Source organism: Capsicum annuum, chromosome 10, assembly GCF_002878395.1.
Source record: "Capsicum annuum cultivar UCD-10X-F1 chromosome 10, UCD10Xv1.1, whole genome shotgun sequence".
Classification (NCBI taxonomy): Eukaryota; Viridiplantae; Streptophyta; class Magnoliopsida; order Solanales; family Solanaceae; genus Capsicum; species Capsicum annuum.
The window spans coordinates 53984132-53996678 of NC_061120.1; the positions used below are offsets into that span (position 1 = coordinate 53984132).

General features: G+C 35.7%; 1 non-coding gene across 1 annotated transcript; it reads left to right on the top strand.

The window, feature by feature from the left end:
* The first annotated feature begins 9368 nt into the window (after positions 1 to 9368).
* LOC124888281 lies at positions 9369 to 9474 on the top strand. The gene has a single exon (XR_007046410.1). It is a non-coding gene; the product is annotated as a small nucleolar RNA R71 (small nucleolar RNA).
* Positions 9475 to 12547: the final 3073 nt, after the last annotated feature.

Consider the following 12547-nt stretch of genomic DNA (forward strand, 5'->3'; position numbering starts at 1 on the left):
ATGACTGTTCGAAGAGCCTTAACCCCGGGCCTTCCTCCATTGATTGTCTCAAGTCTTAACTTCATACACTATTTACTTTAATTCTAGTTTATAATACACAAATTCTTTTGGTTACTTTTGTACCAATTTAAACTCAATCGTTGAACTGAGATTTGATAGTTGTTTAACACAAGTCCCTGTGGGATATATACTTGGATTTCTCTAAGGACACTACACTTGCGTGTGCGCTTGGGCGCAACATGATGTCATCTACTATAACCCACCAGTAGGCAAGCCAAACCCGCAGTTCGAATAGCTAGTCATGGACTACCAAATATATTAAGAAAAGAATTGTGGAATAAATGAAATAAAAAATGCAATTACATAATATAATCATAAAACCTGGTGGTATCAGTACAAGAGCAATAAGTATAATAAGAGCACAAAAGTGAAATATCAAAGGAATTACATTGATACAACTTATCTACAAATGCACGTAGAGACTAGTCTAATACATAAAAAGGAGGTAAGTAATACTCCAAACGTGAGGAGCTCACTCTAAGTCTCTGAACCATGGCTACTCTACATAACACACACATTAATGGTGATAACCTTGTACTATGATCTGCAGGCTGCAGAAGTGTAGTATGAGTACCATACAAATGGTACTCAATAGGTAACATCCAACTGAGCTCCAAAAATAAAGCAGATATATATATAACATATAAAAGAATGGAAACTACACCCAAATGTTCATCAACCACATAAAATAGCTAATGAAATAGTAAAGATAACCTATCCTATTCATGTCCAAAGTACTAACATAATAAGCCTACCAAAGTATCAAGGATGAAATATCCTATTTCATCCATATTCAAAAATCCTAACACTATGTCGTATATCTCTGACCAATATACGAATGAAGGACGAAAAAGATCATATAGCTATATACAATGCCAATGAAGGAATATAAAATATGACCAAAGAAAGTAAGGGACATGCAATAATACTATAGCTACACATAGCTAGATATGTATATATATATAGATATAGATATAAGTTCAACCAGAAGTACAACCTAGATTGTCATATCTTCATTTAAGACCTTGTTATAATCCAATCAGGATTTACTACTAACAACTCTGAGTTTCTAAACCATTTATTCTCATCATGAATTAATCATGCACAATAATGAATTTGTCAAATAGAAGAGGCCATAATCATACAAAAAATCTCGATACCAAATCAATGACCAATCTGACATAAGATAGACATAAGAATGATCATAACAATAATAATAACAGTGATCATAACAATAATAATAACAGTATCAATAATAGCTTGAGTAACTAGATATTTCAGATAACTAAATACCTATTTACGCTTATGCGTGCCTCCACCACCCAAGGCTCACAAGGTTTAATCAACATACCACAACATAAGGCATAGTCATCACCTATTTCTATGCAACTGTCCCATACCGGCTAATAGATATAGGTGCATATTGGTGATAGGCGATGCGCATAAATAAATGAATGCAAGGTACAAAATCAATACCCCAATATTATCATCATAATCTATTCCATCGTAATTGTCATCATAATTATATACATATATCATTTCCATAACTAGCACTAGCTAGACTCGAACCGGTAGATGTACACATAGGCACATCAATATAATCATTCCCCGGCCTTGTCGGGTATCAATATAATAATCAAAATATACTCTAGCATTTTCGGGTATCATCACATAATCATAACATCCTCCGGCCTTTTTGGGTATTATCATATCATTATAACATCCTTCGGCCTTGCCGGGTATCTTTATATCATCATAATATCCAAGTCAATGTCAATAATAAAGAGAAAGCCTGATACACTAAACTTACACCCTAAATTATAGGCAAGGCAATCGTTGTTAAATATAATAACCCAATGTGATTTGGGGTAAAATCCATGAGGAGAGTAAGTAGTATTCAAATCCTATGGGTGTTGAAAGCTATTAAGTATATACCCATAATGTAAATATAGTGGAATGGATAAATTAAAATGGGGGGGGGGGTTATGGTTTGTAAGATTGTTTTAACCAAATCCGCTAAAACTATCAATTAAGATCATCAATTATAGATAAGATACCAATATGAGAAAAGTCTAGGGATTATATTTTCCTAGGGGCAAATAGTGCATGGGTTCATGATAATCAAATGCAAACTCTAGTTAATGACTATATATGTAGGCTAGGTTAGGGGTTTTGATGCTAGTTTTTCAATGAAACACCAAAATTGTCACCCATGGACCCTTTTGGATATCTCATGGGTATGACCAACAAATCCACCCAAAACCTCAATTGGGCATCCCTATTTCTAGAAAAATACCCAAGACATAGCAAATTCAAAATCCACCCTTATTTCTAAGACAATGAAAAGGAATAAGCTAACATCTAATTATTGTTCAGTAATATCTTGTCACCCATATACCTCTTTCAAGGATGATGTACGATCTAAAATCATACCCATATTCCCCTTTTAAGGATGATGTGGGATTTTTTGAATTTAGAGTTTTCACCCACAAATTCTAATTCAACAAGCAAGTATTAGTAAAACCCAACATCATTAACCAATAATCTACACTGATAATCAAAACCCACATATATTTGCACCCTATTCCAACATAATCTCAAGATAATTTTTTAGCTACTCATGAAGTTAAAGAAAAGGAATATACCAAAACTATCATTCAATTCTTCCATTGAAGATGCAAGCAAAAGTATCCTCCAATTTGACTTCAATAACAACTAAACTCAATTTGAAAACCTCAGAAATTTTGCCCAATTTAGTCGGATTTATACAGATCCAAAAACTAAGAATTCTAGATGGTGATAGCTAAAAGTGAAAGGGTTTTCTGCCCTATCGAGAATTTGGGATTCATCTACTTGCAATTACAAAACTGCCCCTGTGCATTTGTCCATGCGATCACAATCACTATTGCTTGATAGTGATTATGGCTCCCACAATTGCAGTGAGTCCATCGCAATGGCCACCGTGACTGATCTTGCCTTTTCGCAATTATGACCCTCAGACCGTGATCACACTAATTGAGGGTCAGATCCTGCTCTGACTTTTCCATCTTTTGCACTTCTCTTCCATTTTTATCCCTTTTTAGCTCACTTCACCTGTATGCCTGCGAAACATGGGAATTAGTGCATTTAAATGATAAATTTTTAGTGCATTTAAATGATAAATTTGTCTCATTAACATAATTTAACCATATTAGTGTGTACGAATTTGGATTTAAATGAGTGGTAAATTTACCACTCATCAACACCCTCAACTTAAACCTTTGTTTGTCCTCAAGTAACACTACTTCTTACTAAATGAGACTATCCTATTGTAAGCCCATTTATGCAACCAAATGATCACAATGACTTTGACCTTGATTAACACCAACAAGTAGCTCTCAAACATGAGCAGAGCTATTCTCACGGCTTTCTTAAACAATAAATAAAATTCAATGATGCAAAAGACTTTAAAGAACAATAATATAAAAATCACTAACTCTTTAGATCTGACTCTCTGTCGATAGTAACTCCACTATACTCTTTTTTCTTCATTTTTTAGAACATGACAATTTCACCTGCCTCAATTTGTCTATATGCCTCCTCACAAGAAAGGAATCCCATACACTAAATTATCTATTATGAAACAAGGGATTTAAGTGCAAAATACGCTCACTCATAAAGACTGTCTTAATGCTAACAAGTACCATACTATATGCTTGCCCTTATTTTCAATCGCCATTACTATGAATACACTTTGTTGGAGATCTTGAAGGAGTTTTTAAGATTATAACGTAGGTTTGGGGGAAGGGAATGATATCATTTAGGAAAAAAGTGACTACACCAGTCTTAAACATCTACACCACCCTATTCAACCCAACTTTTGACCATGGACCCCTTCATTTTTTTTCAAAAATTCACATATGCCTACTTTCGCTACCTTGATTTACCTATCTTTTTGAAATCATTCTCTTATTGACTATTTCATCTGAAATCTATGTTATTCCTTCTTTTGGTGATTCCTTTCTTTTTTACTTTTTCACTCTCTGTTTTCTTAGTTTATATGCCCCCACTTACATTATTATAGCCCAAGGTTATCTCTTCTAAACTTACCACCCCCAACTTAGGCATTTGGCCTCAAGTTTTATGTTACAAGTTCAAGGAGGGGTAGGGATCAAAAGTGAAAAAAACTTTAAATGGTTTAAGGCTTGTAATGTGGTTGCCAAAGAAAGGATTAAAGGCTCAAAATGCTAACTTAGGATACTATTCTATGTATGGGCTAGCTATTTAGCCTAAAGTGGGTTCCTATTTTCACAAAGAAGGCCTAAGATCACTTCACTAACCAAGAGTAATAATTATTAGCCTTGAGAGACTAATGAGGCAATTTTTAGATAATACAAGTATGCATGAGAGTTAAACAACTACACTTACCGCACATGGCATGCAAACTTTTCAAGAAGGCTCAATTGCACCTCCTACTAGATACAACAAGGAGTATTTACCAAATACAACAAATTAAGAACTTTAGAGTCACAAAAAGAGGTAAAGTATTATTACCAAATTATTTACGTCTATGCCCTTGGTTTTCAAAATTTTTTTGGATGGAAGGGGTGTTTGCTTCGCATTTACTCTATGCAAAATTTTGTATTAATGGCACCAAACCAAGTCATCATCTCACATTCTGATTTTCATAAGGGAAAACCATATGGCTACTCAAAATTCACCATAGGTATAAGGGAGATCCCAAAATTCCAATGCTATGGGTACTTAGACTTTCCTTGCATATATGGATCACAAACCAATCACAACGATTTTCCCTTACGAATGTCCTCACTCAATCTATCATAGGTAAGGTCTCATCCAGTATCATCATAAACAAGATAAAGATGAAATAAAAAACTAAGAATGAAATAATTAATTAATCCATGAAATGTAGGCACCATCGGGGTGCCCAATTATTACACCCCAAAATAAAAATTATCCAAAGCAGCATCAAACATCTAATAAACATCTCAATAATACCGACAAAGGAAAAATAAATGAATATGGATATAGGTACCCCTAACTAAAATGCTTGCAGTAACCTCACTGCATAATCAAGAAAGCCTAAAGAGAGTAAAGGGTGCTCCCTATAACTGCATCAAGAACTATTGTCACCCTCAGTCTCAGCATCATCTCTAGTATTATCTAAGCCTTACCACTCAGTTGGGGCCTCATCATCACTATGATCTCTAGGAGAAGAAAGTCTGTCTCTAGGTTTTAGGACTTCCAAAGGCCCTTCCAAAGGCCCTTCACCCCCTTCCACATCTTCTAGAAAAAGTTTTCTCTTTTCTTCTCCCTCTTCTTCATCTTCTTATTCTAGTACCTAAGATTCCTGTGAGAATGTACTAAAGATTAGTAGGCCCTGTCAAGGCTATAAATAGTGGCTCCCTACTTTTTTTGGTCCTCTATGGACTTCTCATAATTAGACTGAGTAATATAGGAGTGACGGGTTGTGGGCGACTCTCCTAGCCCCTGAGGGAGATTGGACACTATCTCCTTGATCACTCTCATCTTGACTGAGATGTCATCAATCAGACCTACTATGGATGGTCTGTATGAATTTATATCATTCTCTATGAACCTTCCCAAGTCAACCTTTCTCTTTTTGCTCTTCCTAAGAGATCTCTATCCTTGGATCTTCAGTAGGTAAATGGGAGTCTTGTGAGAGACCCAAATATCTTTTGGGATCACATCAAACCTGGCTCGCATACACTTCTGAGTGATTAATGATGGAAAGAAAGGTAGGGGTCCTCCTTTGTTCCCATAATCCCGAATCTCCATGAGCACATACCGACTAATATTTAGAGGAATATTGTCCAAGAGACAGGCCATCATCTGAGCATGCATAGTTGGGACATTTATTAGGTTGGTGTATGGGGAGACTCTGCTACAAATAATGGTTAGCCAGATCCTTGCTTTGGTAGTGAAGTCACTCATCAGTATCCTAGTCTTACTGGTGGCCGATAGGACCTCCCTCCTCAGGCATAAATGCTTAACTAGCAAGCTCCCAGGAGAAAAATCCTTGGACTCGTAGTCCCTCATGTCTAAATTCACAACCCATAAACTCCATTAATCTGCTCAGCCCTAAAATGAACCTCCTTTCTTCTGATTTTTATCATCGAGTTAGGGTCAAAGAGATCTACGAAGATGAGATTCATGTAGAACTCCCTCACCCGATGCTCATATGCCAAACATGGTTGCGAGGCAAATCATATCCATCCTGTGGCCTCTAGCCTCTCATAGAAGATCAAGAGTTCTTTGGTCACCTTCTCTAGTGAGATCCCTTTCTCGGGTAGCAACTTCTTTCTCATATGGTCCTCATAATATGTCATCTCACATTCCAAGGCCATGAAGTGGTAATTATCATAGGATTCCATTTAGTACCATGAATTCACATACAAGGCATTATTTCATAAGGAAAACATGAGGAATATGTGCTATTTAACTTGATTGAAATGAAGGAAGGGCTTATGGGACATGTGTAGGCTTAAAAAATATAAGATTTTGACCAGTCTATTAGACTGGTCTCGATTATCACAATCATGGTATATCTGCATTGCAATCGCGATTCCTATGAACAATTAGGATTTTGGTCTAAGTTATCGTGATCACGATAATAAGTTTGCAATTGCGACCCTCAAATCGTAATTACGATAATTGAGGCACGTCTAATCCAACTTCTCATACTTCTAAACTTCCAATTTCAATGATCATTTGTGTTCCAAATCAAATATTTTACATTATGAATATGTAACTTAGCCCCTAGATGTTCGATCATGCCCTTAGAACATGGGTAAACTAGTAAGAACTTCAATCGAGCGTTTAATCGAAGACTTGGTCTGCATATTCTATTTCTATCATTTTGGAAAATTTTTGATACTTAAGACTTCCCCAAGTATGTTCGCACCACCAACAACATCTAACCACACCAAAGAAGCACAATTTATACCAAGATTTAGCATGCAAATCATAGTTTTAGGTCATTCCTAAGCCATGAGTTCTAAGGCCTACTTATATGCATAACAAGAGAACTTGAAGCACATACTAGTTAAGAAATACAAAGAGGGATACAATGCAAAATTGGATGCTCAAAATATGATCAAAAGCAGGTGCAAATTAAGAAAAAGTTTGAAAGGAGTGGGGGGGGGGGGAATTTGGTCGACTGTTTAGTATTTAACTAGCTTCAACTACGATTACGATTGGGGGACCACGATCAAGAAATCCATTTCATTGCAATCATGAATCCTATTCCATCACGATCGCAACAACCGAGGGCTATTTTTGCTCCTCTTTTTCAACTATTCAACCCATTACTCAAATGCACCACATTTCCCCTTTCTCAACCTCATTAAAAACACCTCATAACACTACAATTCCATGGATTAATCATAAACAAAAATGAAACCTACTCTAACTATAGAAATTCAAAGGATATGATTCACTTTCATGGCATTGCTAGGTTGCCTCCCACCTAGCGCCTAATTTATCATCGCAGGATGACATTATTCAACTTTAAAGTTGGATTCTCGAAGGACCCATCATTCACCTCCATGTAAACTACATCAATGATGAACACCACTTGTAGTTCCATGGGTTGTTTCTCGATTTTACAAACTTAAAAGGACACTTCATCATCTTAGACCCAAAATTTCATTTCCCCTTTCTCCATATAAACAATTTCTTTTTTGGTTGCAAGTAAAGGTCTCCCAAGAATAATAGGTATCTATGGGTCGATTTCATAATTAAGCACAACAAGGTCTGCTTGAATAATAAAGCAATCCATATTTACCAAAAAATTAAACAAAACTTCAACTGTCCAGTCCGATATTAATAACCTCATTCTTGTTGGAGTAGGAGTGCCCAAACCAAGTCTCTGATATATTACATATGGAATGAGATTAATGTTTGAACAAAGGTCATACAAGGATTTCTCGAAATTGCGTGTTCCTATGGTGCAAGGGATTGTATAGGCCTCGAGATCCTATTTTTTCCGTTGTAGAACTAGTCATGATAGCGCTGCACTTATGAGTAACTTCAATGGTTTCACCATTAACCAGATGTTTCTTTAACATCAACTTCGTCATTGTCTTATCATATCGTTAAATCTCTTGAATGGCCTCTATCAATGGAATATTAATACAAAGATTACTGAGCTTAGTAAGGAACGTCTTGAATTTTTCATTATCCTCCCTTTTCTTGATTCTTTGAGGGAATGGAAGAGGAACCTTCATGGTAATAAAATGATCACTTTGAGGATCATCATTCTCAACTACCTGAGGATCTCCCTCCTCATCAATCATCTATTCAATTATCATTGGTTATTTTTCATCCCTTTCTTGAGACTTTGGAGCCTCCTCATTTGAATCAACCATAAGATTCTTCTTCACATTTGTTTTTTCACCGTTGGTATCATTTTTCAACTTCAACCACATGATCAATGAGGGTTTTTCTACTCCTAGTAACTATTTCATATACATGGGCATCATTTTTTATATTCACAATGGTATTAGTAAGAAGGCCCCCTTTTTTTCTAACATTAAGTTGAGTGGAGATTTAGCCAATTTGATTATCCAATTTTTTGATTGAGGCCGAGCATGATTTAACCATTTTAATAATTTGCAAAAATTTTCCTTTTAATTCTCAAACCATCTTGTCTGTCCCCTCCACACTTATCAAGATTCTTGATAACACGTCCTTGGTCTTGAATTTTTTTGATATCAATGGGATTTGACTCTTTGTTCCTTACTTGGTCATAGGGGGCACATATCTATCATACTCTTTTTGATTTTCCCTCCAATCAAGATTTCTTTCCCTATCACGCCATTCCCATTCTCTTTGACGGTGGGTCCAACCTTAGTTCCCATCTAGCCTTTGGTAGGCTAGGCGGGAACCCCTAAATAGTTACCCAAGTATCTAATTTATTCATCAAGCCTCTTGTTTTCTTCTTCATAATATCCCTTATATATGACGACATTTACTATTTTTACGGGTGCACCATCACATGCTTTGTAAGGAGTTCCAATTGTGTTATCATCTTGGCCATTTTCTCCTCCCTCTCTTCATCTTTCATTCTTTGCTCTTTGTCAACATAAGAGGTTATAAGGGATCCTTTAGCTACCTAGGTGTCTTGAGTATGCCACCCCCTATTTTATTTTGTGACTTCCTTAAGAAAGTTTGAAGCCACGTTATATGACAACTTCATAAGTAACCCACCGGCCGCATTATCCTCCATGATTTTGTTTAATTAATCCAAATCTTGATAGATTATTTGGAGAAGCATCTTCTCTAGGACCTCGTGGTTGGGGCATTGCAAAATCTTTCCATTAAATTTCTCTCACACCTCATATAAAGGTTTTCCATTTAATTGATGAAAATTTGTAATTTTATCTCTCAATTGCAACATCTTTGATAGTGGGAAGTATCGATCAAAGAAAGCATCGATAATTTCGTCCCACGATGTGATGGACCCAGTGAGAAGAGATCTTAGCCACAACACTACCTTACCCATTAGAGAAGTGGAAAGAGGTTCAACTAAATGGACTTTTGTGATATGTGAGCAATATCCAAAGTGGTATACACTTTTACAAAATTCTTGAAATGCAAGTTTGGGTCTTCATGAGCTTGATCCCCAAAGAGACCTTTCATTTGAAGAATGTCCAACATAATACTTATTACATGGAATACCCCTTTCCCTTGATTAGGAGGAATACGGATAGCACTCGCACATCCCACATTATGGAGCTTGTCCTCATAATCAAGGGGACCATCAAAAGTCCCGGCATTACTTGTATGATCACTTATTGAGTAGTGGACACTATTGAAATCTCCAAAAAAGAAACAAAAACAACAAACAAAGTAAATACACCCCTACAAGCAGACCTAAATCTACAATCAACACCGCACAAGTGAAACTAAGTTTCACTTCCTGACAACATCTCCATTTTGATAAGCTCAACTTACTCTATGAATCATGGGAAAGGCAATCATTGTCAAATATAATAACCCAACGTGAGTTGGAGTCAAATCCACGAGGAGTGTAACTAGTATTCAAATCTTATGGATGTTGAAAGCTACTGAGTATATACCCATAACATAAACATAATGAAATGCATAAATTAAAATTAGGGGGTATGGTTTGTAAGATTGTTTTACCAAAATCTACTCTACCTACAAATTTGGAATAAAAATTATAGATAAGATTCCAATATAAGAAAAGTCTTGGTATTATGTTTTCCTAGGGGCAAATAATGCATGGGTTCATCATAATCAAATAGTTAATGACTATATGGGTAGGCTATGTTAGGGGTTTTAATGCTAGTTTTTCAACCAAACACCAAAAATATCACCCATGGACCCTTTCGGATACCTCATGGGTGTGATAAACAAATCCACCCAAAACCTCAATTGAGCATACATAATTCTAGGAAGATAACCAAGACATAGCAAATACATAATCCACCCTTATTTCTAAGACAATGAAAACGAATAAGCAAATATATAATTATTGTTTACTAATACCTTGTCACTTATATCCCATTTTCAAGGATGATATAGGATCCAAAAGCATACCCACATCCCTCTTTCAAGGGTGATGTGAGATTTTTGGAATTTGGGGTTTTCACCTACAAATTCCAATTCAACAAGCAATTATTAGTGAAACACAACATCATTAACCAAGAATCTACACTAATAATAAAAACCCACACATATTTGCACCCTATTCCAACATAATCTCAAGATAGATGTTTAGCTACTTATGAAGTTAAAGAAAAGGAATATACCAAAATTATAATTCAATGCTTCCATTAAAGATGCGAACAAAAGTATTCTCCAATTTAAGTTCAATTACAATTAAACTCATTTGGAAAATTAACCACAAGAACCTTGCCCAATTTAGTAGGGTTTATACAAAGACAAAAACTTGAATTCTAGTTGGTGATATCCAAAAGTGAAAGGGTTTTTTTCCCTATAGAGAATTTGGGATTCAGCTACTTGCAATCATAAAACTGCCCCTAGGCATTTGGCCGCGCGATCACAATATCCATTGCTTGATCGTGATTGCCACCTTGAATGATCTTGCCTTGTCGTGATTGCGAACCTCAGACTGCGATCATCGTAATCGAGGGTCAGATCCTACTAATGCTTTTCTAGATTTTGCACTTCTCTTCCCTTCTTGATCCCTTTTTATCTCACTTTACTTCTTTTCTTCTCATCATCTGTATGGCTGCGAAACATGGGAATTAGTGCACTCAAATGACAAATTTGTCTCATTAACACCATTTAACCATAGTAGGGTGATTGAATTCAAATGTAAATGAGTAGTACATTTACCAATCATCAAAGCCCTATGTGGGTTATAGTAAAGAAGAAGCCCCACAAGTGCTAAAGTAAAAAATGATCCCTATGAAGGATAAAGTAAATAAACGTAAAGAGAGAAGCAAGGGAAAGTATATTTCCATAATTCACAGTTATCATCAATATCATATTATCAATTCAGTAACTTCCTCCATTCCATACTAGAGAGATGTGTATCTGGATGTGATAGGCATACTCAAGCCATGTCTAAAAGAGTGTAAACCTAGAAGTTTGTTGCCCAAAGTAAACTTTGGGGCTAAATCATTATAAAGGGGTATAAAGGGTCGGGATCTCTCACGACCGGAATAATTGGTAGTATCAAATCATAGACCGAAATCAATTTTGGTCAAATCTGTAAACATCATTATTAATCTCTTTTATATATATATAAGTTAATAATTAAAACAAGTATTTTTTTTATGATGAAATCCATTTTTAGGTAGAATGTGGGCTTTAACCCTTTGTTAGTGACGACAATAATAAGATTATAATCTAGTTGGAATCGTATCAATCATCGATTCAACAATCACGAATGTATCAAATCTATGCATGCCATCACCAGTGTTTATATAATAGAACCATAAGCATTAATAAATCAATAAACTACAATCACATCCTTAACAAGGATTAACACTTTATGGATGGTCAACTCATATCATAATGAGGCCTAGGGCCTATTAATGTATTCAAAACAATCATAATATCAAAATCATGACCTTTGGACCGCATACATATTCGGAACCCATATCGACATCACATTTGTGAATAATCTCATTTTGAATAATCCATAGCATAGTTATAAGGCATAACATCTCCAAAAGCCATGAGGCATATCAATTATTATCTCACATCTAGGAGGCATAATATATCGATAAGCATCTAACATCTAGGAGGCATCTCACTTCTACAGGTCATATATCATGACTATGAGGGATCTCATCTGTATAGGCCAAATATAATATCTAAGAGAAAATAACATCTCTAAAGGCCATTAATCATGATCCAGGGAAAGTCATCACAATAACTAAGTCACAAAGTAATATTATTCTAAAGACTTAATCATCTCAACTAAACCTAACATCCGCAACTTAGTCCACAAGGGGTGACACATGTC